Raw genomic sequence first — 26,540 nt, forward strand, 5'->3', positions numbered from 1 at the left:
CTATTAATATCTCTGAGATAGTTAGACTCAGGTCCCCTCATCACATTCTGCAGTGGGCCAACATTGTTTAGCATTACACCACTGATTAAGATCCTTTCCTAGGGCAAAGAGGTGGTCCCCCCCCATGGCTCATTAAAGCAGTTTAAATGAGAAATGACTCGTGTCAGTGCAAGATGACTTCAAATCACTTGATCTTGAAGAAAAAGTTTGGTACCAGCCTTTAGTTGATAAGACAGCTGTTTAGATTCCCCTCCCCGGACCCAAACGTTTCCTCTTTGACTTTGTTTTCCTGTTTTAGGAGTTGTTTACACACGTTTAATTCTTTTGTTGTTCTTTATATTCTTTCGGTACCAGTCCAGCCAATATGAATGGTCTGTTTGTTTCTTCTTTTTTTTTTTTTTTTTTTTTTTTTTCTGAGAAGCAAAAACTTTTATTGCATCATTTACAGTACACTGCGGAATGCCTACAACCCGATGGGCCGGCCGCTATGGTGCATTCGAGTCATCAGTATAACATTACAGTGAAATCAGAGGGCTATCCCTCAATGCAGAATACAGTCTACGTGTCTCAATGGTAGGGCGTGGCAATTAATCGCAATTCACAAGAGATAAGCGGTCTTTGATTTCCCATTTTTGTAACCAAAAAAAAAAAAAAAAAAAAAAAACCACAACAAACAAAGGAACTGTGTGGAACACAAGTGTGGTCATTTCCATTTGAATAGTGATCAGCTACACTTTAACTTTCCTAGGTTTCCCATGCTATAACCCGGTGGCTGTACCTTATGCCCTGTAAGGGTATAGTCCATAACTAGACCTGTGTGCTCCGAGATCAACATCTTGTCTGTTTCCGGCCTCAAAACCTGGCAAGGCCACCCAGGAAGGGCGTCTTCCTCCAAATCCCATCCCTCTAGCCCTCCCGGATTTAGTCACCATACATCACTCCTCCCCGTCTTCGTCGGAGTCATCCAGATCAGTTTCCGGCAACGGGTCACATATCTCACCTCTATACATATTCCATTTAGACCAGATCTTATTCCACTTCCCCGGGCATGCACGGTTGGAATATACCGCCCTTTCTGTCACCATCACCTTATCCATATTTGCACACCAATGTGACATGGTTGGTACCTCCGGCACCCCCCAGCGCTGCGCAATATCTCTCTTTGCCACCATCAACCCCACCGTAGCCCAAATCCGTCCGGGTCTGGAGACATCTGTAGGTTCCCACACATTAATAAGGCACCTCTTCGGGTCTGGCAATAGTGTAGTTTCTAGTGTTTGTGAGATCGTGCGAAGTATCTGTTTCCAGTATTCTTGGATCCTGGGGCAGTCCCATATAGTATGGAAGAATGTGCCCTCTTCCCCACACCCGCGCAGGCAGTAAGGGTGTTCTATCCTGTGGATGCGGTGTAGCAGTGTTCTAGTGTAGTATACTCTATGCAGTATTTTCAATTGCACTAAGCGTAATCTCGCAGAGATGCCTACCTCTCTAGGCGATGCCAGTGCCTCATTCCATTCATTTTCATCCATCTCGCTAGTGTCGTCCTCCCACTTCAACTTTAACGGCAATGTAGGGTCTGGGAAGTTGTTTATTAGTTTGCGATATGTGAGGGATGTTGCGCGCTCGACCATGAATTCTGTAAGAAGGCGATCCTCCAGCGGGGACGCATCGGGCAGGTCGGTGTCTGCGGGTAAAACTGCTAGCAGGGCATGCCTGACCTGGATGTATCTATACAATTCCCTCTCATTGAGATCATACAGTTCTGTCAGCCTGTTGAAGGGTAGTATCCCTCCCTTTTCCCAAAGATCTCCCACTGTGGAGATCCCTATAGTGTCCCAGTGGGAAAATCCTTTGCTGTTTCGTAGATGCCCAAGGACTAGAGAGTCCCACAGTGGAGTTAATTTGGTGATTGTTCCTTTCCAACCCAGTGCAGCGGTCGCTGTGTGCCAGATTGTGACCGTTAACCTGGTGGGTCCCACCAAAGCTCGAATTTTACGGTGGTCATAGAGCGGAGTCAACATGTTGACCATGCCCAGTTGTCCCCTGTCGGCCTGAAAGGCTGGCTCGCCTTGTGAGGCGTGAAGCCAGTGGTTGATGGGCTTAAGGTGCGCTGCCCAGTAGTATAGCTTTAGGCAGGGCAGAGCAATGCCACCCTCAAACCATCCTCTATGTAGTTTCGATTGGGCGATGCGAGCCGGGTGGGTCCCCCATAGGAGGTTGGAGACCAATGCCGCGACCGTCTGAAAGAATTTGGGGGCCACCGGGTAAGGCGTGTTTTCTAGGACATATAAAAATCTGGGCAGAGCCATCATCTTGTAAAGTGCAGCTCGTCCCAGGAGCGTCAGTGGAAGTTCCGCCCAGAATTTGACATCACGCTTGAGCCTATCCAAGTGGGGTTTCAAATTTTTGTCAACGAATTCAGCGGGGTCTCTAGTGATGTGGATGCCTAAATATTTAAATGACGAGCCTGCCATCCGTAGAGGACAAGTCAGGTCGAGGGCCGGTGGCTGCCCCTTCAGAACATAAAGTTCCGATTTAGTCCAATTCAGGGTGTATCCCGAGATCCTGCCATGAGCGTCGCAAAGCTGTTGTTTCTTCTTTTTGATTGCCTGTTGTGAACTGTTATGTACTAAAATGGAATTCCTACATATTAATTTAAACATTGAGAAAGCTCACAAAGTTAAGTTCTGTTTCTGAGCAAAGCATCAATTGAACGATTATTCTGACCCATTTATATCTGCATTCTGGACCTTTCCTTTTCTTGGCTCAGATCCATATTGCGAACTTGAGTTTCCTGTTTTCTACCACCTGGTTTTGCTGGTCTTCACTTTTCCAAGTCCAAATTCAGACTTCCCTTCATTAGTGGTTCCCTTATTTCTGGCACCTGGCTTTATTTAGTGCATTTTGCTCTCTTCCTGCATCTGTGCTATTCCACCAAGGCTTTAACAATTTCAGCCCCAACAACCCAGAATGCAGTTGTTTGTTGAGTCTTTTCATGCTTTGTTGTGTCCTTTCTGTTGTTTTTACAGACTTGCCTTTAGATTTTGTTTGAATTGTCTGCTATCCTTCCTCTCTTTTTCTGTCTAGACGTTGTTCCTAGTCTTGTCTGCACTCTTCCTAATCTGTCCTGTTAACTTCTTGCATTATGTGCAGTGTATTCCAGCCATAACCCTGACCTTGATTCCATTCCTGCATTTCCCTAAGCCCCGCTCCTGGTTCTGTGTTCTGTGTTCTATGTTCTGTGCTCCCTCCACTGCTTTCCTTTGTCTTCTTGTGTGTTGTTGATATTATCATTTTGATTGTCATTTCTATCAGAGGTGCCAGTTAAGTTATGAGACTTGAACCTCGGGCACAGAGAACAACCCAGCATACTTTCTCCATAGTAGCTGTCAGCTGTCTCCCCAAACCCTGTGGGGCTTATTTACTCGTTACATTCCTGTAAGATCTTTTCATCCCACAGAGTGATCACAATCCAGTGAGTGCATAAACTATCATTTATGATACTTTGTCTACCTTTTCCCTCATATTCCTTTGCTGTAGTTCTTGTGCTATGATATAGTTTCGGTTTTCGGATCACAATCTGCTCAAATTCTCTGCCACTTTCTTTGTCTCCTTTACAGCATTCAGACATTTAATTGCATGTGTTTATCTCATCTCTGGGAACCCCTTTTCCTTAAGATGAACACCCCCCCTAGTAATCTAGTCTTGGCCCTAACTCAGCCTCATAGCCTCCTGGCAGCTACACATCTTCAACATATGTACTATGCAAGCTTTCTGAGTAAATAAAGAGAATATGACATTCCCCATAAAGTTCAGAACTCTCATGATACTTGAAAATGGAGGCAGAATTTGTGAAATTATCGAGCATAAGCTGCTTACGGTCCACACCATCCTTTTTAGGCAATCATGATTTGTTGTTGTTGTAGACTTTGTTCTTAGAACATTTGGAAACCTTGTAGATTAACCGTTTTGATAGCAACAGAAGTCTGAACTGAAAACAGAGAAATATTCTTAGAACTGAATCATATTGTGGAGCCAAACTCTAGTACTGTTTCAGAGATATCATTATTAAAGTACCAAATTATATTTTCTTTTGCACATTTTAGCTTATCTACCCTAGGAATGGGAGGGATCCCAATCTCTTTAAGAGCCTTTGATGATCTCTCCTGATGCACATATTGCATTAAGGTAGTGATATGAGGTTACGTGGAGAAGTGTGGCTCACTGGTTAGAGGAGGCAGACCTGGAAGCAGAGGTAGCGGGACCAGGGTTCAATTCCCGGCTCGGGGGGTCTTGAGTCCTAAAATGTCCATGGACTCGACAATTCTCGCTCCGGTGCCTACTCGATTCACAGGTTCACACTCTGCGACTCTGGGCAATAGCTTGCTTAATCTCCACAACGGCCCCTCGCGGCAGGATGCCTGGCTTTCACCTTGCGGATACCCTGCTGGGGTTATCTCACAGGGGAATACCAGGACGGGTTCCCTAAGCAAGCGCTTAGAAACCGCTTGGTGATTTGCGCTATATAAATTCCTGTACATTTATAAGGAAGTCATTGTTTTATCCCAATATGTGTTTTGTGTTGGACTTGGCGCTCTCTGTAGGGTTATCCCAAAACCTTTTGCCTCCATACTGCTGCTTTCTGAACCCACTTTTGGTGGCTTTTAGGAATCTGTGCACTTTACCACTGCTAATCCATGCCAAAGTGCTCATGCTCTCTGCTCTAAACATGGAAGAATTGGATTACATCCAATTGACATATTTAATGTACTTGTAAGTCCCTAGTAAATTGGGACTACATGTGCCTGGGGCTTATAAATTAAATGTTACTAGTGGCCCTGCAACACTGATTGTGCCACCCACTTGAGTAGCCCTTTAAACATGCCTCAGGCCTGCTATAGCAGCCTGTGGGTGCAGTTTTGAACTCCTATTTAATTCTGGCAAAATCCTGCCTTTTTAAATCATAATAATCGCCCCTAGTGTAGGCAACGAGAAATGCATCTAAAAATGTGCACATGTACTTATAGGTTTTACATGTCCTGGTAGTGTATAACTCTACAATTTGTTTCCCACTATTGCAAAGCTTACCTCTCCCGTAGGCTAACATTGGGCTACCTTATTACATTGATTTAGTGATAACTTTCAATTGACATGATTTATCTGGTCAGATGGCAGGTAATCCCACATGCGCTGCCGCTGAGTGAGCTGGCCACCACCCCATTTCCCACCAATCTCTGTACTGGGAGTTCCTATTCAAGTACATGGAAGTCACCACCGCTGCCGCCGCTGGCGCTCGAGCTGCTGGGGGACGCACCAACAGTGGCTATGGGAGCAGAAAGGCCCTATAATTATAAAAGGGGATTTTATTTCTATACAGGATTTAGTGAGTGATACTTCAAACAAAACCAAAAAACTGCTAAAGCCATATACTAAGAAATTAATATATATAATCAAACAAGAGTATAAACTGGTAGACCAATGGCAAAGAGCTCATCCAGAGTTCTCTCTCAATATACCTGTTTTCTACAGCGATTTAAATCAGCTTCTCGTATTGACTTTTTTAAATTTCTCATTTTCTTACCTGTGTTGGCTCTGAAATATGGGCTAACGTTTTGTCTGATCATTCATTGGTTAGTATCGATCTGGAGATTGAAACTAGGAAGAGGGAGAGGCCCAGGTGGCAGAAGAATTGTCGCCTACTTTCTAACCAGGAATGGATAGTAAATATGAGAAACTTTATAGAGGAATATTTTCAGATAAATAAGGGCACTGCATCCGTTTTTTCAGTCTGAGGTGTCTCCAAACTGCAGTTGACAATGCTTTACAGAACAGAAATAGTCATCTGGGGACACAACATTTAGTAGATAGGCAATTAACAAAAGTGAAGCTGGAGTTGAGGGAATTATTTATTCTAGAGGAAATACAGAGTATGTGGTCATATCAGCATCAGGTGTATGAGAAAAGTCAGATGGTGGGAAAGTTCCTTGCTTGGTCATCCAGGGTTAAGCAGGAAGTGGCAATGATTATGGAACTAGTTGAAGCAAAGACAAGGGCTCCAGTCTATGAAAAGGATATGATAGCTAAGATTATTCTACAGCATGATAATAACTTATATGGCCCCAAATGAGACCACAGGTCGCTTCTTTGAGTCGATAAAACTCCCACAGGTGACAAACATACAATCAGAAGAATTAGGTGTAGATATTACAGTACTTGAAATCCAACATGTCCTGTCAACAATGCCTTGTGGCAATGCCTTTGGCAATGATGGCTTCCCTACAGAATTTTATAAAACTGATTCCCTTCTTAGTGGAGTTTTTTTAATTGTTTGAATAAAGGTGGGTAGATTCCATAAAATTTGAAGAAATCAACAATTATTAGGTTTGTCAAGAAAGGGAAGTACGCAAGAGACATACATTCATATAGACTGATAAGCCTACTTAATACTGATCATAAATTTGAATGAAAAATGTGGCTATTTGCAATACTCCAATAGCTCAGAAGATCCATAGGGATCAGACAGGATTTGTGGCTGACAGATTGATGTCATCTTATACAGACTTTTTATTACAAGCACTTGACTTTATTAATGTTAATCAGACACCAGCAGTAATAATGATGGTAGATACGGAAAAAGCATTCTATCTGGTTAACTAGAATGCTCTGTTCTTTGGCTTAGGTGCGTTTGGCTTCCCGCTACAGTTTATTATTATGCTTTGCTGCATATATCAAGGTGCACAGGCAAAGATTGTTATACATTTGAATCTAGCACAAGTTGTCAAATAAATAGGGGAACTCGCCAGGGCTGCCACCTGTATTATTTACTTGTTTTGTCGAACCATTGGCTGTTAGCATAAGGGTCAACATGGATATAGAGGCACTGATAGTGGGAATGTCCAAGCTTAAACTATTGGGTACAATATATTAGTCTATCATAGGCAAGAAGAACAACATATTAAAACAATACTGACATAATTTGAGCAGTTCCAAGCAATTGTGGGTTATAAAATTAACTACAGTGAAACAGAATTGCTGTTATTTAATGCCCTTCTCAATATTTTTCCTTCTAGTCTTTAGCAGCAGGTTTCTAATCATGAACCCATTTATTATTTGGGGAATAAAAGTAACTAATTAATATAAAGAATTTAATAGATAAAATTATGAAACGATGATGAAAAAGATTAAATATTTGTTGGATAGGTGGATCCTCTTACGTTAATAGGGCGGGTTACGCTGATAAAAATGACTAATTTACATTTATTGATTTTTTTGCTTTAATATTATTCCAATTAAAGTTAATTGAGCATACTTTAGGCAATTAGAGACACTTTTAGAAGTGTACTGATGCTTTGGTTAGAAGTTAGTCAGGGGGAGATTAGCATTACCTTACATGTATACACATTAACAAGCCACTCTTTTAGATACAATGGTGCGATTTACTGATGCCAAGGGTTTCCAGGATAGTTTTTTAGTTCAGAAGATGGTCCAAGAGGTGGGATCCCCGTTGCCAATATTTATAAAGACAACAAAACTTCCCAAATAACAAGGTATAAAACACTTCAGGAGTATGACTCTAAGCATTTCCTTCAAAGAATCAAGTTGCAGGGTATGGGTACTTGCAGCTAAGTGAATGTAAAGTGCTAGGCCTTCAAATACCAAATTGCCATATAAGGTACTGGAATACAAATGGATTTAAAAAACTGGGACATTGTTTGGTTAGCGGGAGTATCTTGGCAGCAACTCCAAGCTAGGTGTGGAGATCGCTGCAAGCTCTTCTATTTTGGGTACCTCCAGATTGTACACTTCCTAAAAGAATACTGTGTTTACTTAAATTAGGACCTCTAATGACTGGTCTATTTAGGACTGAAATGAGGGGCACAAGAAATTTGTCTATGCTATTATGGAGTCAAGGGGAGTGCCATCTGGTGAAAAGGTTCTTAGAAAAGATTGCATTGGCAATGCAGTGCGCTTTTTCTGAAGCTCAGCAGCAGAATATCTCAGAATTAGGAAAAAAGGCCTTAAGAGCTGCCAATTTTAAAAGAATGTGTTTTCTAGCAAGTTGAACTGCAAACTATACTCCTAAATCCTTCCAGAAAATATTTCCCGAATTGGAAGATCGTTGATTTTGTTGTACACATTTAGAGGGGGGGTGACTGGTTCCATGCGTTTTTTACCTGTCCAAAGATAGTCCTGTTTCTTAGGTTTGAAAATCCCGTTCTTGCAACACAATTGTTTCATGCCATATTAGGTTAGCAGTGTGTGGATAAATTTACACTATTTGTATTCCTGTTATGCAACCCACTGAGTTGTCTTTGTAATGTGCAGGCTTCAGTTGGCGAGTATGACTCCATTTTGTATTTCGTAATCCCTTTTAGGCTGCTTAGACGGTGCCTGAACTAGGCCTCATTACTTGTATAGCTTGCCTTGGCAGAACACTGTATTTTGTTCTTATTTTCTCTTCTGTTCAAGGCTGTTTCTCGGCTTACTAATGAATAGGCCATTCTGCCCTCGCATACCTATCTGAGTGTGTAGTTCTGCTCCCACATTAGGCGGCGCTGAGGCTCAGCACGGTAACCTTTAGTTCCAGATAGCATGTACCCATCTGATAGGTGGTAGCTAATCCCTCTGTGCCCTCTCTGTTCATGTTCGGCCCAGGCCGGTAACTTTCCACTGTGGGCATGGTTGGAGGCTTTTGGGAAGAATCATTACGTGTTGTAGACTGTTGGGGGGTCAGTCCCTCGGCAGACATCTTAAGGTGCAGGTCAGATTGGACTCCTCTGCAGAGTATTGCTAATAAAAGTATGTTTGAATTCTCTACTGTCTGACCAACTCTGCATTACTTGGGAAGGCATAGCAGGTGGTTGTAAGTAATCCGGGTGGCCCCTAAGGGCCACTTCCTTCAGTTGGTGCCCAAACAGGGATCCCGCAAGAGGACCCGACTCATCCACAAACGGGTTGCAGGGTCGGGGTTGGTCCAGTTAGTCGGGCGGAGCGGGGAACCCCACACCATTGAGCTTGGTTCTCGCAGCTGATCCGCCCGTCTGATCGGGCGACTCTTCATCTAGTGGTCACCGTCTGGGGTCCTGAGAAGGCAAAACCTTGCAGTTGACCGATTGGTCCGAAGAGTCGACATTGGAGAATAACTTGACTTGGCCTGTGTGCACTAGGTGAGTGATTTGATTCTTGGAAAAATGGCACCATGCATGAATGGCATAAGCCTATGGGCTGTGTCTTGGTACAGTCTCCGGGAGTGTTTTGGTGCAGTTTTTGAACTGCCTTGCTTGAACGGCACGAGCTGACGGGTTGTGTCTTGGTACAGTCTTTTTGGCTGTCTTGGGTGAACTTGGTGGGTTTGCGGACCCTTTTAAAAGACAGAGAGTGTTTGCGAACAATCAGCCAGGCCAACTGGCAATTTGGTCTTCTCTCAAAACGGTCTGGGGGTAGAGCCTATTTTCTTGAACTTAGTACAGTCTCTGGACTGCACTGGGCGGTTTTTGACCGTTTTGCTTTGGTTCTTGATCAATTGTTCTCTTGTTTATTTTTCCTTTTATTATTTTTATTGGTGTTATACTTGTTCATTGGGCACAGCGTATGTGTCTTATATTAAGATGCCTTGTTTAAGTAAGTTAGGAGGTTTTGGATGTCGATGTTGTTCCACTGATGCTGGACTGGAAGAGAGCCAGCCTGCGCCTCCGGAGGGTTTCCCAAATTTTGACCTATACGTCAAGCATGGTATTGGCCCTATTATATTTAGCACATTGTGGAATAAATATACGAGGGACAATGCTGACTTGCAATGGCCACCTACTGGCTCGTTTGATGAACAAAAATGTAATTTCTTGCAGGAGATATTGTTCGCCAAAAAGAGGAGACAGTCGATGTTTAATTATCTAAGAGTATGGCAGAAGGAAGCAAAGCAAATGCGTATGAGAGCATAGAAATAGGCCCGGAAGAGACAGACGCAAATGATAACGCAGAAAGCAGTGGCCTATGAAAGAGAAAAGATAGAGAACGGCATAGAATGTGCAGATAGAAAGTTACGGTTACAGACTGATAAATGTTATGTTGCTAGAGAGGAAGGTGATGATTTTGTTGAAGAGCTACTGGATTCTCGTCCCCCGCCTCCTTATGTCCCTGAACAGATATACCCAACAGTTCCGATATCCCAGTCTTTGGCCCCTAGTGCCGCCCTCTCTAGTGTTTCTGTTTCTAGCGCTACTGCCTCAGCCCTGGCTTCACTTGTCTCTCCTCTACTCATGCAAGTCACAGGGGCGCGTGCCATTAGCTCTCCTGTCCTGTCTATTGGTTCAGTTTTGACTGCTATGCCCCCTTACAACCCTACAACACTATCTCCCTACATGATGATACGTGTCTCTGAGTCTGCTCTTTCTCCCTTGAGTGTGACACCCTAAACACTGTTGAATGTCAAAACGCCTGTATGTGGGATGCATGGAGCGAATTGGGCAGCAGCCTGAGACCGCATGGAGAAAGTGTTGGTGCGTTCTGCTGTGGGTGATGAGGAAAAGCAAAGGGTGGCAAATGAAGCAGCTCAGTGGGCCCGGAATGCGAACTATAGTCTGGAAGATGTGTTGAGTGTGATGAAAGATTATGAGCCCTTTATACAGCAGCATGCTCTTAAGCACATGTCGGCCACGCTAATAGGACTGTGGAAGCAGTGTTTTAAGGGTATTGCACCGCAGATCATGGGGAGAGGGTATATGCTACAGTTATGGCTCCCATGAGGTATTCGCAATGTAATGACATTGGAGGGTTACCGAGGCAGATTGCTTCAAAAGGTTCTGACAATGGTGAACCAGTGCCCCATGAGGAAGGTCCATCCTATTTACCATCCTGAAATACCAGAACTGCATCACTCGACAGATACAGTAATTAAACCACAAGTCGGCGCTCGGTTTCAGGAACCATGGATCTATACTCCTTGGAAGAGGAGTGAGGTCCTATCCCTTAAGAGCCAGCTGCCGGACCTTCGGAAAAACCCTACTGCATAATACTACGAATAGACGGGAGCGGCCTCCTCCACAGTGATGACATTAGCTGATATAGAGTTATTTTTTGGCCTGCTGGTGCCGGTAGATATACGGAGGCAAGTGCATACAGAGGATCATGTACTGGAGCTGCGTGGCACATGGAATGAGATCAATGCATGGGATAAGGAGCGTTAGCCTGGTGAGAAGTCGAAAACGGAGCTCCTAGCTTTGCCGGGGTTGTATTATCACTTACATACACCCTTATCCCGCCGAAGCGAGTGGATTGGGATCAGTTGACTATGTATCGTCAGAAGAAGGATGAAAGTGTGTCGGATTTCTTTCCCAGATTTGAAGGGGTGGTTTTAGACTTTAGTGGTCAGGACTTGTCACAGGAGGGTGGTGTTTGTTTGTCATTAATTTGATCCCCGAGATTACAACTAGGATGCAAGCGTCAGAAAGTACTTAGACAACCTCCTCCCCGTCAGTAATATTGAGTATGGCACAGTTCTATGAGCATAGAGAGAATGAGGACAAAGAGAAGGTGGAGAAAAGGTCGAAGGAATTGAAGACAAGGATGTTGATGCAACAAGTGGCGAAGGGAAATGGAAGAGGCAGAGGTTCGGGTTCGGCCCAGGGGCTACCCCGGTCTAATATGGGTAGTGCTTCGAGTGCGCCTATTGGGCTCAATCAATGTGCGTACTGTAAGCAGGAGGGACATTGGCATAACGAGTGTCCGGAGTTGTAGCAGAAAGGTGAGGCCAAGAAGGTCGAGGTTTTAGAGGACGTGGAAGAGGAGGAGGAGGCCATGGGGAGATGTGATCAGAGAACGCATCATCTAATAGACCGAGCTGGAACTATTTTGATGACCCCGATGGAGGCAGTACTATAATGATGACTATGACATGGACAAAGTGACAGGGTTGTCTCAGAGCTAGGATAGCCAAGGACAGGGCAAGGGACCAGTTCCGGTGCCTGTAGATCAGTGCGGACCTTATGTCACTGCGGATTTACAAGGTACGACCGAGCAATTTTTAGTTGATACAGGGGCTATGAATAGCTCTGTTTCCCATTCACTGGTCTGGGGGTAGCTCTGTCTGGACAAAATAATATTTCAGTGGGTTTCTCAGGTGTGCTGGCTGTTAGTCCCTTTTCCAAGCCCATTGCTCTCACTATAGGCCACTTTACGGTCGATTCACCATTTTCATTAACATTGAATTGTGGGGAGAATTTGTTCGGATTGGATTTGTTAAAAGGGTTACATGCAGAATTGTTTGTTCTCCAGATGGTATTTACATGACTATTAGACCGCATGTCCCGTGCCAAGCAATGCCTCACAAAGGATGCCCCCTGACCAATGAGCTTAAAGATGTGCCACATACACTGTGGGCTACAGGAGACATTGGTGTGGGGTTACTCCAGATCCCCCTAGTCTCTATACAGATTAAGGACAATGCTGTATTGCCATGTCTTCCCCAGTGTAAGATATCCCAGGCAGGAGAAAAGGCCTTATTGCAAATAATACTGGATTTGAATAAGTCTGGTGTGATTGAAGAGACAGTGGCGAATGTGTGTAATAGCCCTATTCTTCCTATTCTTAAAAAGACAACCTTGGATTCTTCTGATGCCCACCATGATGTTTACCGCTTTACAATCGACCTTAGAGCGGTGAACAAAATAGTGGTTCCCCAGTACCCTTTGGTTCCAGACATTACCACGATCTTGACAATGATTCCCCCGTCAGCAAAATTATTTTCTGTGATCGATTTGAAGAATGTTTCTTCAGCATTACAATCCATACAGATAGTAGATATCTGTTTGGATTTGCAATAGCCGGCCACAGCTTTAGATTCTGCAGTGCTCCACAAGGTTATACAGAAAGTCCTAGTAACTATAGGCAAGCTTTGAAAGCTCAATTGGACTCTTTGAAACTTCCCCCTGGTAATGTGCTTTTGCGGTAAGTTAACAACCTCCTTGTGGCTTTGGACACTGAAAATGGTTGTAAAATGGCCACAGTTAAATTACTGTTACATTTGTCACAACATGGACACAAAGTGTCACCTTCAAAATTTCAATATTATCGACAGGCGGTCACCTATTTAGGTCACCTACTGTCAAATGAGGGTCGCAGACTTAGACCTAAAGGCATAGCTGCTATTACTAATATGCCAGTTCCTAAGACCCAACGTGAGATACGCGCTTTCATTGGTATAACTTCGTATGGAAATCACTGGAGCCCTAACTATTCCTTACTAACAAAACCCCTCCTTTACCTGACCACCAAAGATGTGCATTAACCCCTGTTTTGGACATCTGCATGCCCACACGTTTTTGAGCAATTAAAGGTTGGGCTTTGTTCTGCGTCTGCGCTTGGTACTCCTGATTACCAGAAGCCTTTTGTTCTCTACGTACACAAGGCGGATAGTTGAGCAATTTCTGTTCTAACACAGGGTTTCAGTGGTAATCAGAGACCCATTGCTTATTTCTCTGCTATTCTTGATAACGTCGCCAGAGCTCTCGTGAGCTGCCTGAGAGCTGCCGTAGTGCTGGCTGTTTATATCAGACAATCAGCAGGGCTCGTCCTTGATACTGATCTCACAGTAATGATACCTCATCCTGTGGATACACTATTGAATAAGACAAAGACGCAGCACCTTACTAGTGCGTGTCTGACTGGATATGAATTAACCTTATTTGCTCCACAAATTACCATCAAACAATGTGCCACTCTGAACCCAGCCATGTTACTACCCCTCACTTTGGAAGAAAAGGACAATGATGTCCATGATTGTTTATTTTGGACTGAGGAAGAAACGAAAGGACGGGTAGACCTGACTGATGTTCCCTTACCTGACCCCCAAGGGGAACTATATGTTGATGGCTCTTGTTTCAAACTACCAGATGGCACTACCACTGCAGCTTATGCAATCACAACATTAAACACTGTAGTTGAGACAACCAGTATCCCATACCAATCTGCCCAGGCTGAGGGGTTGGGTGCTCTCCTAAGGTCTTTTGCGTTGAGTGAGGGACTGACTGTCAATGTCTATACCGACAACCAGTGTGCCTTTGCGGTGGCCCATAATTTTGGGCGGCTCTGGGCAGAGAGAGGTTTCTTGACCTCGCATGGATAGTGAATACAGTATGGTCCATCGATGCTTAGACTGTTATCAGCATTGACACTTCCTGATAAGTTGGCAATAATAAAATGTAGCACCCACAAAGCCATCACAGACAATGTTGAAAGGGGAAATGCGTTTGCAGATCAGACAGCTAAGGAGACAGCTCGGTCAAAAATTAAAAAGATGTTTGTGGCAGGTCCCGCTAGGTGGGTCCCAGACCATGGAATGTTCGAGGACACAGTGGAAAATGTCAGGGAAATACAGAGTGAGGTGACTGGAGATGAACGGGAAATATGGGAGGAGAGTACAGGATGTCTGGACAAGGATGGGTGCTGGACTGACTTGTCTGGAAACAGAGATGGTTGCTGCCCAATGCCTGTGTGCTCCCTGTTGTTACCATGGCCCACGGCCCAGCACACATTAGTGCCAAAGGGATATGCAAGCTACTGGACACAGTAAGGCAGAACGATAAAATCTCTAAGGTAGCATTGTGTCAATTGTTTGAAGCATAATCCTGGGAAAGGTACTCCTACACCCTCAGGTAACTTTGCAATGCCTTCCCTCCCTTTTGAGGTTCTCCAGATGGATTTAATCGAAATGGAATGAGATAACACATTGATGTACGTGCTAGTAGTGATTTGTGCATTCAGTAAATGGATTGAGGCTTATCCCACCAAAGAAAATGCCGCTATGGCAATGGCGAAGGCACTCTTAGAAGAGTTCTTCCCGCGCTATGGATTGCCACGTGTGATCTGGAGTGACAACGGAAGTCACTTTAAATCAAAAGTCATTGAATTGGTGTGCAAAGGGTTGCATATTAAGCAGACGTTTCATGCAGCAAACCACCCCCAGTCACCAGGCCTGGTTGAGAAGTACAATGGTACTCTCAAACTGAAGCTAGCACAGATTCAAGAAAGCACAGGATAGCAATGTCCAGATGTGATACTTTTGACTTTTCTATCTACCAGGGCGACAGTGCATTCTAGAACAGGGTTGTCCCCGTATGAGGTGGTCTTCGGACGCCCCCCGCTAATGTCTGGGGCATTCCAAGACCAAAGTGCTTGGTATAGAATTTTCAACTGAGGATCTGCCTGGAGCCGACGTGGAAGGGGCCCCTGCTTGTCCTTCATGCCACCCGCACAGCAGTCAAGCTTGAAGGCCGGAAGCATTGGGTGCATGACACTCATGTCAACAGGATCCCTCTTCCACTTCCGTATGATTGGTGGGTCCTCGACGGCATTGCTGAGCAGGAAGTAGAGCAGGTGCCCAGCTTCGTTCCCTTCTCTGACGCCCGACTGAGGTGGGTGCAGACGGATGGACAAAGTGACGCAGCCTTGTTGGGGGCTCTGATTTTGCAGAATTGGTGGGCAAATAAAGTCCCAAACTGTCTGGAATGGTATAATAAGATGTGCTGAACTAAGAACTAAGAAATTCGAAGAGACATATGCTAAAAGGGTTGGTGGCATCACAATATATAATGCCTCTTGGCTATTTATGGAAGGGATTGACAACGAAACAGGGTAAGAATATGGCAAAACAATTCTGAAATTTGTTTTGAGGTAATGATAAACACAGTATATAGAAACATAAGTATATGGATAGATTAAAATATTCATACTAGAGGCATAATGATATGGTGGAGAAAAATATCTTAAGAAAAATATCTTACACATTTGGAAGGTATACTTTAAAAAATTGTTTATTTAGCAGCAATTTATTGCTAAACTAAACCAAGCACAGTTGCATTTTTATTAAAAGTATATCTAAATATTTGTTCAATACTGGGAACTGCATCTTGAATAGAAATGGTGTACTGTCACATTTAGCACGGTGCACTTTTTTTTAAAGTAAACCGAACTATCTCCTTTATGCACATTTGCACTTTGTGCCTATAATATTTATGAAATGAAAATTATTACTAATATGACGTACTAATGTAAGGAAAAAATACTTTTACATTTCATTAGGGAGTTTTTTTTTTTTTTTAAAGAGAAAAGATCAAGACAGAAATTTGGTGAATTGCACTTTGAATAAGTAATGGCAGACTGTCAAATGTAGCACTGTTGCACTTTATCGAAAGTATACATGACTATTTCCTTTACCTACATTTGCATTTTGTGGATATAATAATTATTTTATGTATGTATGTATGATATTTATTAATGTGCTGTCTTTTAAGAATCTGCTTAATTGTATCCGGTCAAGTTTGGTGTATACAGAATTTTAAATGATAACCCTCTTTAATGGCAAAGTCAGATTTGTAATCACAATTCTGAAAAAGCCACTTTTAGAACACTGTCATTTTCCTGCCAAACCATTTGACATCTACTGCCTGTATCCTGGGTCACATGCCAAGGTGTAGCTAGCAATTGGTCTTTGTGTATTGCTCCCAGACAGTGAGAAAAATGAAAGTTAGGTGTTGGCAGGATCGGCTTCTCAGAGCAGCTGTCACCTACTACACTTGCAAATCAAAAATGCTCTGCCTGAAACTTTCACAAAGGGGTTTGACACTAGTCACTTGTGACCCCAGACAATCTTAGGCTAGAGCAGGGAGGCAGGAAATTTCAAGTGCTTCTGGGGGATTGAAATTTCTTGACGTTTCTCCTACTGCCCAAGGACTGCTGTTGCTGCACCAGGATTCTTCTGCTGGGAGTGAAGCTGCTTTAACCAGCCTGCCTGTATGTCCCAGAACTCCAGTATCTCCAAGGGTCAGTCAGTGTTTCAGAACATTGAATCAGCGTCACTTTCCAACACCGATAGGAAGGCGGTGTGCACTTTTGAACGGCAAGGAAAGGCCTGGTATATGGCTCACCTAGTCCCTAGCACCTTTGGTGCAACTGTGCACACACCACCCTGCTCAGACTAGCTGGACATGGGTCGAACCCATTAGGGGTGTGATTGCGCACTGCCGGCCAGTAATGGCGGACCCGGATCCTTGTCACTAGCACCACGGATGCAAGCATGCAGACCAGGCCTGCACCTGCAGGTCTGACCCAGAGGTTAGACTATGGATGCAGGAATACCCTCATCAGCCTGCAATGGCCGCCTAGGCATCTATCAAAGTGCTATACGTGCCAGGGCGCAACCTCCAGCCTGCCACAGCAGGTGCGACGTGTATTCGAAACAGCCTCAGGGTCAGTCCGCACACCCGGTCTGCGTTGGTAAACCAGCCCATGCTCTGGAACAGCATGTATACACCTCTTCCTAATCTGGGTAGGAAAGCACACGCACTTCCACATGGCTTTGACAGTAAGGACATGTGCAGGGTCCTGATGCAACTCCAGAAAATCAACATCCCCCAAGAGTGTCCATGGGAAGGGCTGAACTCCAAGGCAGGGGAAGCCCCATTTGCGGGGGTTCACAATACCTAGGAAGTGAACATACATATGTACCTGCCCAGCCTTCAGCCTACCAACCCTCGGTGCTCGCAGGGCTTCCCTGGGCGTGGGTGATGGCATCTTATGGGACGACCCACTCAGAGTTGTCTAAGGCATAGGTGATGCCAACCTAGGCAGGGGCACCATGGCACCCCCTAGGCTTGACACTGCAGACCCGATATAGGTTCGACGGCTATCCGGTAGGTAGCACAATCAGTGCTACCTCCCACTACTATCCAGTGCTATACCATATGTGGTGTACCTGTTTACAAGGCACACTAAAGTACGACACCTAAATCCATTGTTTACGCACCCCCAGCCCAATGCAGATGAGGTGGGTGTGAGAAGTTGGCGTGATATATGATGCTCACTAATTCTAGTGATCACCTTGTATCAGTCCAAACAACCCCTTATGGTGATTGGTTGTAAGTCAACCTTATAGACCAGCTATCCTAGTAGCGTGGACAAAAGCAGTCTTTAGGCTAAACTCTTTTGGCATGTGAAGCCAGCTGTTTTACCACAATATAACCCCTTGAATACCAGATGAAAGGACACCACACAGGTTGTTATGAAAATAAAAGGATATTTATTAACTAACATACACCTCTGAACTCTTTATGAGGTCAGAGGGCTAAGCACAGGACAATACTACAAAGGAAATACGAGTTCGCACAATATTTACACGAGTGCCTTAGAGGCACCACAAACCATATACTCAAAACAATGGAATGCGAGGAAGGAAAGTACTGTAAGGAGATCCAGAGGCTGGAGGATCGGTGGGACTACACTACGAACTAGGTAAGTAAGGAGCAGGTGGCCCACGGGACTCACGTGCAGAGTGGGAACTCTCACGCGAGATGCGTACCAACGTCTATGGATCTTACAATTTAGGAAGTTACGGATTCCGGACGAACCCGGCTGGATGGAGGGAAAACAACAGTGGACCTGGACACTAGGATAGTGAACACTGACTTCAGCACCTAGAAGCTTTAGTTACCTAACCCACAGGCTGCGGGTGCATAGGGCTGAAGTGGTGTTGGGTTTGCTGCGTTGATCCCGGTGATGCCTGAAACAAAGAGTTGCTGGCAGGCAGCCAGATGGAGGAGTCCGGTGGTTCCAAGGATGGAACTGGGAAGAAGTAAGTCCTGAAAGGGAAGGGGACAGAGTCTTGGTCACTAGCCAGTGACGGTGCTGGAACCAGGAGGGAACCAGATGCTGTTGCCGCGTTCAGGTGGAAGAAGGGTCGCTTCTCCAGGAGTTGTTCTTCACGACCAGGCTGGAGGCACGAGCTGTCCCACGTAGTCTGCTGTTGTTGGCGGTGTCAGATCATCTATCTGGACAACAGGCCTTGGCTAATGCAAGCCACGCGGTGGAACAAAGATGGCGTCTGGTGTGGACCAGGAGGGTCCGGGGTGCAAGGAAGCAAGGGCCAGTCTGGGGGACCAGACTAGCAGTGTTGAAATCTTCGGGTCTTCGTCTCAGAGGCCACGAGCCAGCCGGGGATGCTGGGGGGCTGGTCTTTGGAGCAGGAGCTGCGTCGGTGTGGGGCTTCTCAGTCCCCAATGCACTCACTCGAGGAACTCTCGGGGTCGTGCTGGAAGCGCTGTGCAGGTTTCTTCAAGATGGCCGTTTCCACATTGCTCATCGCACCCACGGGTCCCAGCTGTGCTGTGGATGTGGGTAGAGGTTAGAGGGGTCTGGAGGTCCGGGTCTTGTCGAGCTGGATGGTCGGATTCCGGGCTGGAAGGACTTTACAGCAAACCGCACAGGAGCTTGATGGTGCCTGCGAAGCAGGATGGTCACTCCCTGACCATAGGGGAGATTCTTCAGTCTTCTGATGTTCAGGAGGTCGAAGGTCAAGAGTTTCTTCGTGGAAGTTGTCAAGATTAATCTAACTGGGAATGGGACCAGCTCCTACTATTCAGCTAAAGGGGGCTGTACTACGACTAGGTCCCTCCCCTGGGTGGGACCAGGAAGGGGGGTGGTTACACCCCCTATCCTTTGTCCGGTTTCCCGCCAGAGCTCGGGCTGGAGTGCCCCAGCAACTGGTTGGAACCGGTGTATGCACAGGGCAACTTGTGTGCCCCAGGCATGTCTCATTCCTTTCAGCCTTGGCCTACCTAATACACAAAATCCTGTCTGGGGTGGTGCTAGCACCTCCCAAGGCAGGAAACCCTTTGTCTGAGCCTCCCTTGCTGGAAGGACTCCCAGCAGCAGGAGGTCAGACTTGTGTCTGTGGTGGCAGCATCCATTTTGTGATGCTGAGGCTTGAGTTAACTTTAACCGGGGTTCACAGTTACATACATGTCGTGTCCCTCTAGAAGGGTGGAATGCTACCCCCGTCGCCAGAATTGGTGAGGGGGTAGTATTCCAATTCGTATGACACCTTACTCGACATGTTTTGATAATGTTATACCAGAGTTAGCATTTAACCGCGAGGATTATAATGCATTTTAGAGTATATGGTATAGCGTTATCATGGAACAGCTATTAGGACTTGGTTCCGCAAGCTGCAAACGGGCTCAGCTCATGCCAGAGCACCTTCTCACATAATTCCAAGCACTCTGCCTTCAGGATTGATAAGGCCTTCCATAGGAGTGACTGATAGGAATATATGTGTCCATTGTTAGGGTTAGATATAGGGAACTATATCTAAAGCAAAGGGTGATTACACCACCTTGCCCCAGCTGTCGTGCAGCCAGTTGTGTCTGTTTTGGATGGTCAGTCAGGGGTGGCATAATACATGCTGCAGCCCCTGGTAGGCCCTGGGTACACCTATGCCCTGGATACCTAAGGTATACTGTACAGGGACTGATAAGGTGGCCCAGTACCAATTAGTAAATGCACCTAGGGTACATGGTTGTAATTTAGAGAGAGAACAGCTAGGCTGTGGGTCTGATTAGCAGGCCCACAGCCAGGGAAAGTCGTAAATCAGTGAAGCAAAAAGCAAAAATCTGGGGCGGCCATGGGATTGCAGACCCCACTCTCCTACATAACCCCCCCAAACTTAGGGACATTAAACTAACCTTGACCAGGTGAGTCTTCTTGTTCTAAGTGGAAGTACCTGGAGAGACCATCTGCATTACCATAGTCAGTTCCTGGGCGGTGCTCCACTGTAAAGTCCATCCCCTGTAGGGAAATGGACCACCTAAGAAGTTTGGGGTTTTCACTCTTCATTTGATTTAGCCATAAGAGGGGCTTATGGTCGGTCTGAATCTTGAAGTGAGTACCAAACAAGTATGGCCTCAACTTCTTCAGGGCCCAAACCACAGCAAAGGCCTCCCTCTCAATAGCTGACCAACGTTTCTCTCTAGGGGTCAGCCTTCTACTTATAAAAGCAATGGGCTGGTCATGACCATCAATATTCAGCTGAGATAGAACAGCTCCCACACCCAACTCAGAAGCATCTGTTTGGACAATGAAAGGTTTGGAGTAGTCTGGACTCTTGAGAATAGGTGCAGTGCACATGGCCTGCTTTAGGTCATCGAATGCCTTCTGACAGCTAACTGTCCACTGAACTTTCTTTGGCATTTTCTTACTTGTCAGGTCATTAAGTGGAGTCACAATGGTTCCATAATTTCTGACAAATTTCCTATAATAACCAGACAGGCCCAAGAAAGCTCTGACCTGTGTCTGGGTGGTTGGAGGAGCCCAGTCCTTTATGGTCGGTATCTTGCTCTCCAGAGGTTGAACTTGGCCTCCACCTACAAGGTGGCCCAAGTATACAACTTGACTCTGCCCTATCTGGCACTTAGTAGCCTTGATAGTGAGGCCTGCCTTTTGCAGGGCCTCTAAAACGTTTCTTAGGTGGATCAGGTGATCCTCCCAGGTGGAGCTAAAGACAGCAATATCATCCAGATATGCTGCACAAAAGTCATCCAACCCAGTGAGAACTTGGTTCACCAACCTCTGAAAAGTGGCAGGTGCAATTTTCAAACCAAAGGGCATCCCCACAAATTGGTAATGACCTCCTGGGGTAGAAAATGCTGTCTTGGCCTTGGCATCCTCAGCTAACCTGATTTGCCAATAACCAGCTGTCAGGTCAAATGTACTTAAGAAAGTTGCAGAAGCCAACTTATCTATCAGTTCATCTGCCCTAGGTATTGGATGGGCATCTGTCTTAGTGACAGCATTGAGACCCCTGTAGTCTACACAAAACCTCATCTCTCTCTTACCATCCTGGGTGTGAGGTTTAGGCACTAGAACTACAGGACTAGCCCAAGGGCTCTCTGAGGGTTCAGTGACTCCCAATTCCAACATCTTCTGTACTTCCGTTTTTATGCAGTCCCTGACGTGGTCAGGTTGCCTGTAGATTTTACTCTTTATAGGCAGACTGTCTCCAGTGTCCACCTCATGTGTGCACCAGTTTGTCTGACTGGGGGTCAGAGAAAACATTTGTCTGAAGGATTCAAGGACTTGCTTACAATCCTTTTGTTGATGCTCAGAGAGGCTTTCAGAAAACACGACACCATCTACTGACCCATCATCAGGGTTCTGAGTGAGCAGGTCTGGGAGAGGGTCACTCTCTTCCTCCTGTCCCTCATCTGTGGCCATAAGCAAGCCCATGTCCTCCCTGTCAACAAATGCTTTGAGCCTATTCACATGAAGTACTCTGTGAGGGCTCCTGGGAGTTTCCATGTCCACCAAGTAGGTGACTTCTCCCTTTTGCTCAATGATGATGTGGGGTCCAGACCATTTGTCTTGGAGAGCTGTTGGGGCCACTGGCTCCAACACCCACACCTTCTGTCCTGCATGGTAAACAGTTAGGACAGCCTTTTGGTCATGCCAAGCTTTTTGAAGTTCTTGGCTGGCCTTCAGGTTTTTAGATGCCTTCTCCATGTACTCTGCCATCCTGGAGCGGAGACCAAGTACATAGTCCACTATGTCAAGTTTAGGCTTTTTGAGAGGTAACTCCCATCCTTCCTTCACAAGACATAGGGGTCCTCTTACAGGATGTCCAAACAAAAGCTCAAAAGGGCTGTAACCAACCCCCTTCTGTGGGACCTCTCTATAAGCAAACAGAAGGCAGGGTAAAAGGATGTCCTATCTTCGCCTAAGCTTCTCAGGTAACCCTTTTATCATCCCTTTGAGGGTCTTGTTGAATCTTTCAACAAGCCCATTGCATTGTGGGTGATATGGTGTGGTGAATTTGTAATTTACACCACACTCCTTCCACATAGCTGTCAAGTATCCTGACATGAAGTTTGCACCTCTGTCAGAGACAACCTCCTTAGGGAACCCCACTCTGGAGAAAACTCCAACCAGGGCCCTAGCCACCACAGGAGCTGTAGTGGTCCTAAGGGGAATAGCTTCTGGATACCTGGTGGCATGATCCACTACCACCAGTATAAATCTGTGCCCAGATGCTGTTGGGGGGTCCATTGGTCCAACAATGTCAATCCCCACTCTTTCAAAGGGAACCCCCACCACAGGTAGTGGTATAAGGGGGGCCTTTGTTGTGCCACCTGATTTGCCACTGGCTTGGCAGGTGACACATGAGCGACAAAACTCCTTAGTGTCCGCAGACATATGAGGCCAGTGAAAGTGTGGGGCAAGCCTGTCCCAAGTCTTGTTCTGGCCTAAGTGACCTGCAAGGGGAATTTCATGGGCTAAGGTGAGAAGGAAACCTCTCAGAGACAAGGGGATGACCAGCCTCCTGGTAGCACCAGGCTTGGGGTCTCTTGCCTCAGAGTATAGGAGTCCATCGTCCCAATATACCTTATGGGCACCTGTAGCATTCCCTGCAGCCTCAGCAGCAGCCTGCTGTCTGAGGGATTCAAGAGAGGAACAGTCTAACTGTGCCTGCCTCAAGTCTGCCCTGGAAGGTCTCCCTGTCCCAAGAAACTCAACCTGTTCAGGCTCAAGCTCTTCTAGGACAGTTCCTTCTGGGGTCTGGGGGTCAGTCTCCTGAGAGAGCTGATCCTCCACCTGAGTCAGGGGTGAAGGGTCAACCTTACCCCTACTGCTCTTTCTCTTGGGTAGTGTCTGGTCCATTCTTCCAGGATCCAGCACTAGTTCAGCTGGGCATTTCTTGGCCTGTGACCTAGTCACAGCAAGGACATGTGCTGATAAACCTAACATTTCCACATGAGTCCTATACTCCACATCTGACCATAAGGAGGATTCCAAATCATTGCCCAAAAGACAGTCCACTGGGAGGTCTGAACTAACAACAACCCTTTTGAGGCCATTTACCCCTCCCCAGGAGAAATTAACAAGTGCCGTACTATGGGAGATAGTGGCATTGCTAGCATTGGTCACCAGGTAGTCTGAACCTAATATTACCTGGTCAGGGTCCACAAAGTTTGGTGTCACCATAGTGACACTGGCACAAGTGTCCCTGTAGGCCTGAGCTATTTTTCCATTGATTAAAGGCGTCTGCCTGTACTTGCCCAGAGTACTGGGTCTTATTGTAGGGGTCATATCCATGTCCCCAGTACAAACAAGAACAGCCTGAGTAGGTATCCTGACTAAGTCAGAACCCGCATCAGTTCCCAGGGCTACCCCCACTATAGCCTTGGGAGGATTACTACCACTACTAACTGTACTAGGGGCTGCAGATGCCTTAGGGGCAGTAGTGATAGGAGTTGGGCCTTTCTTGGTGCACTCACTAAACCAGTGAGTATTACTTTTACAGTATTGGCACCATGGTTTCCTCTGACCATTATTCTTCTTCTTTTGGGAATTCTGGGAATTCTGGGACCCGCCCTCTTTAGATTGTTGGGGCCCTGTTGAAGACTTCTGGTCATTCTGTTTATTCTCATTACCCTTGGGGTCTGCTTTCTTCTGGCCACCACCCTGGTTCTGGTTCTGCTGCTTGACCCTTGTCCTGACCCATCTGTCTGCCTTCTTTCCCAATTCTTGGGGAGAGGTCAGATCTGAGTCAATAAGGTGCTGATGCAACAACTGATTTTGACAATTATTTAAGATTTGTTCTCTCATAATTAGATTATACAATCCTGTGTAATCAGTAACTTTACTTCCCAGTAACCAGCCTTCAAAAGCCTTAGTGGCACAATCAACAAAGTCAGTCCAATCCTGAGACTGAATTTTCTGGGTGTCTCTGAACAGCAACCTGTACTGTTCAGTTGTTAAGCCAAACCCATCAATCAGTGAATTCTTCAGGACTTGGTAATTGTTAGCATCCTCAGCTCTAGTAGTTAGGAGCTTATCTCTACCTTTACCTTCAAAGGAGAGCCACAATATAGCTGCCCACTGACTCTGGGGGATGCACTGGACAGTGAGCAGTCATCCATTTGTGGATGGCATCCCCTTGTTTAAAGGGGGGCACTATTTTACTCAGGTGTCTAGTATCAAAACTCCTGTCTTTATCCTTAGGGATATTGCTGCCACCAGTGGGGACTACCCCACTCAACTGTTGCTCTCTAGCAAAGGCAAGCTTCTCCTTGGCAAGGGCAAGTTCTTCCCTCTGGATCCTTAGATTAGCCTGTTTCATCCTTGCTTCATGTTCTCTCCTCTGAGGGGAAGTCATTCTCCTCTGGGGAGAAGTCATTCTCCTCTGAGAAGAGGCATGAGAGTGCACAGATCTATTGGAGTCTCTAGAATGAGACCTATCTCTTCTAACTCCAAAGTTAGGCCTGCTTAGGGTCAGTACTGGGGGTCCCCCAGATCCTTCCCTATGTAGGTCTAAGTTGGCCCTAGTAAGTCTGCTGACTAGCTCAGGACCTCTGTCTGCCTCATCCCCAGAAAGAACCTCTTCATCCTCCTCCTCCTCTACTTCTTCAGTTTCAGGGAGGTCAGGATCACCAAGGGTACCTTCTAAGGCTGGCATGCTCCCATCTGTATGAGTAGCTTTTCTAGCATCATATGTCTCTAAGAGACCTAACCGAAAGGGAGTGGTAGGGTTAGAACCCTGTTTCAATTTCCTGGATATACACAATTGTCTCATCTCCTGGAAACTGAGAGCTGCATATCTGGAAAGGACCTGTGGAGGGTCACTAGCCACTAGTGGAGTCTCTGTGGACTCTCCATGGGTAGACATGCTTTCTATTGAGGTGTAAGTGATGCACCTACCTACACTATGGGTTTTCCTACTGATCCCTTGCTAAGAGTTGTAGTCAGGGTGTGCTAGGCCCTTTCTACTACAACAGCTGGTTCAGTAGAACTCAGAGTATTTCTAAGCTTGTTATATGTTCCTAGGTACCTTATGTGATCTTTCAAATGATATTACAAGATTATATTTGGTAAAACAACAGCAAGCTCAAATCCCAACCGCTGCACACCAATGTGAGAAGTTGGCCTGATATATGATGCTCACTAATTCTAGTGATCACCTTGTATCAGTCCAAACAACCCCTTATGGTGATTGGTTGTAAGTCAACCTTATAGACCAGCTATCCTAGTAGCGTGGACAAAAGCAGTCTTTAGGCTAAACTCTTTTGGCATGTGAAGCCAGCTGTTTTACCACAATATAACCCTTTGAATACCAGGTGAAAGGACACCACACAGGTTGTTATGAAAATAAAAGGATATTTATTAACTAACATACACCTCTGAACTCTTTATGAGGTCAGAGGGCTAAGCACAGGACAATACTACAAAGGAAATACGAGTTCGCACAATATTTACACGAGTGCCTTAAAAGGCACGACAAACCATATACTCGAAACAATGGAATGCGAGGAAGGAAAGTACTGTAAGGAGATCCAGAGACTACACTACGAACTAGGTAAGTAAGGAGCAGGAGGCCCACGGGACTCACGTGCAGAGTGGGAACTCTCACGCGGGATGCGTACCAACGTCTATGGATCTTACAATTTAGGAAGTTACGGATTCTGGACGAACCCGGCTGGATGGAGGGAAAACAACAGTGGACCTGGACACTAGGATAGTGAACACTGACTTCAGCACCTAGAAGCTTTAGTTACCTAACCCACAGGCTGCGGGTGCATAGGGCTGAAGTGGTGTCGGGTTTGCTGCGTTGATCCCGGTGATGCCTGAAACAAAGAGTTGCTGGCAGGCAGCCAGATGGAGGAGTCCGGTGGTTCCAAGGATGGAACTGGGAAGAAGTAAGTCCTGAAAGGGAAGGGGACAGA

At 45.7% G+C, this 26,540-nt stretch overlaps 1 protein-coding gene across 1 annotated transcript in view; it reads right to left on the bottom strand.

Moving 5' to 3' along the window:
* The window catches only part of TPO (thyroid peroxidase), a 1,097,706-nt gene that overhangs the window by 22,514 nt on the left and 1,048,652 nt on the right, over nt 1–26,540 (bottom strand). The gene's annotated exons all lie outside the window — the stretch shown is intronic.

The sequence above is a fragment of the Lissotriton helveticus genome, chromosome 6 (genome assembly GCF_964261635.1).
Source record: "Lissotriton helveticus chromosome 6, aLisHel1.1, whole genome shotgun sequence".
Taxonomy (NCBI): Eukaryota; Metazoa; Chordata; class Amphibia; order Caudata; family Salamandridae; genus Lissotriton; species Lissotriton helveticus.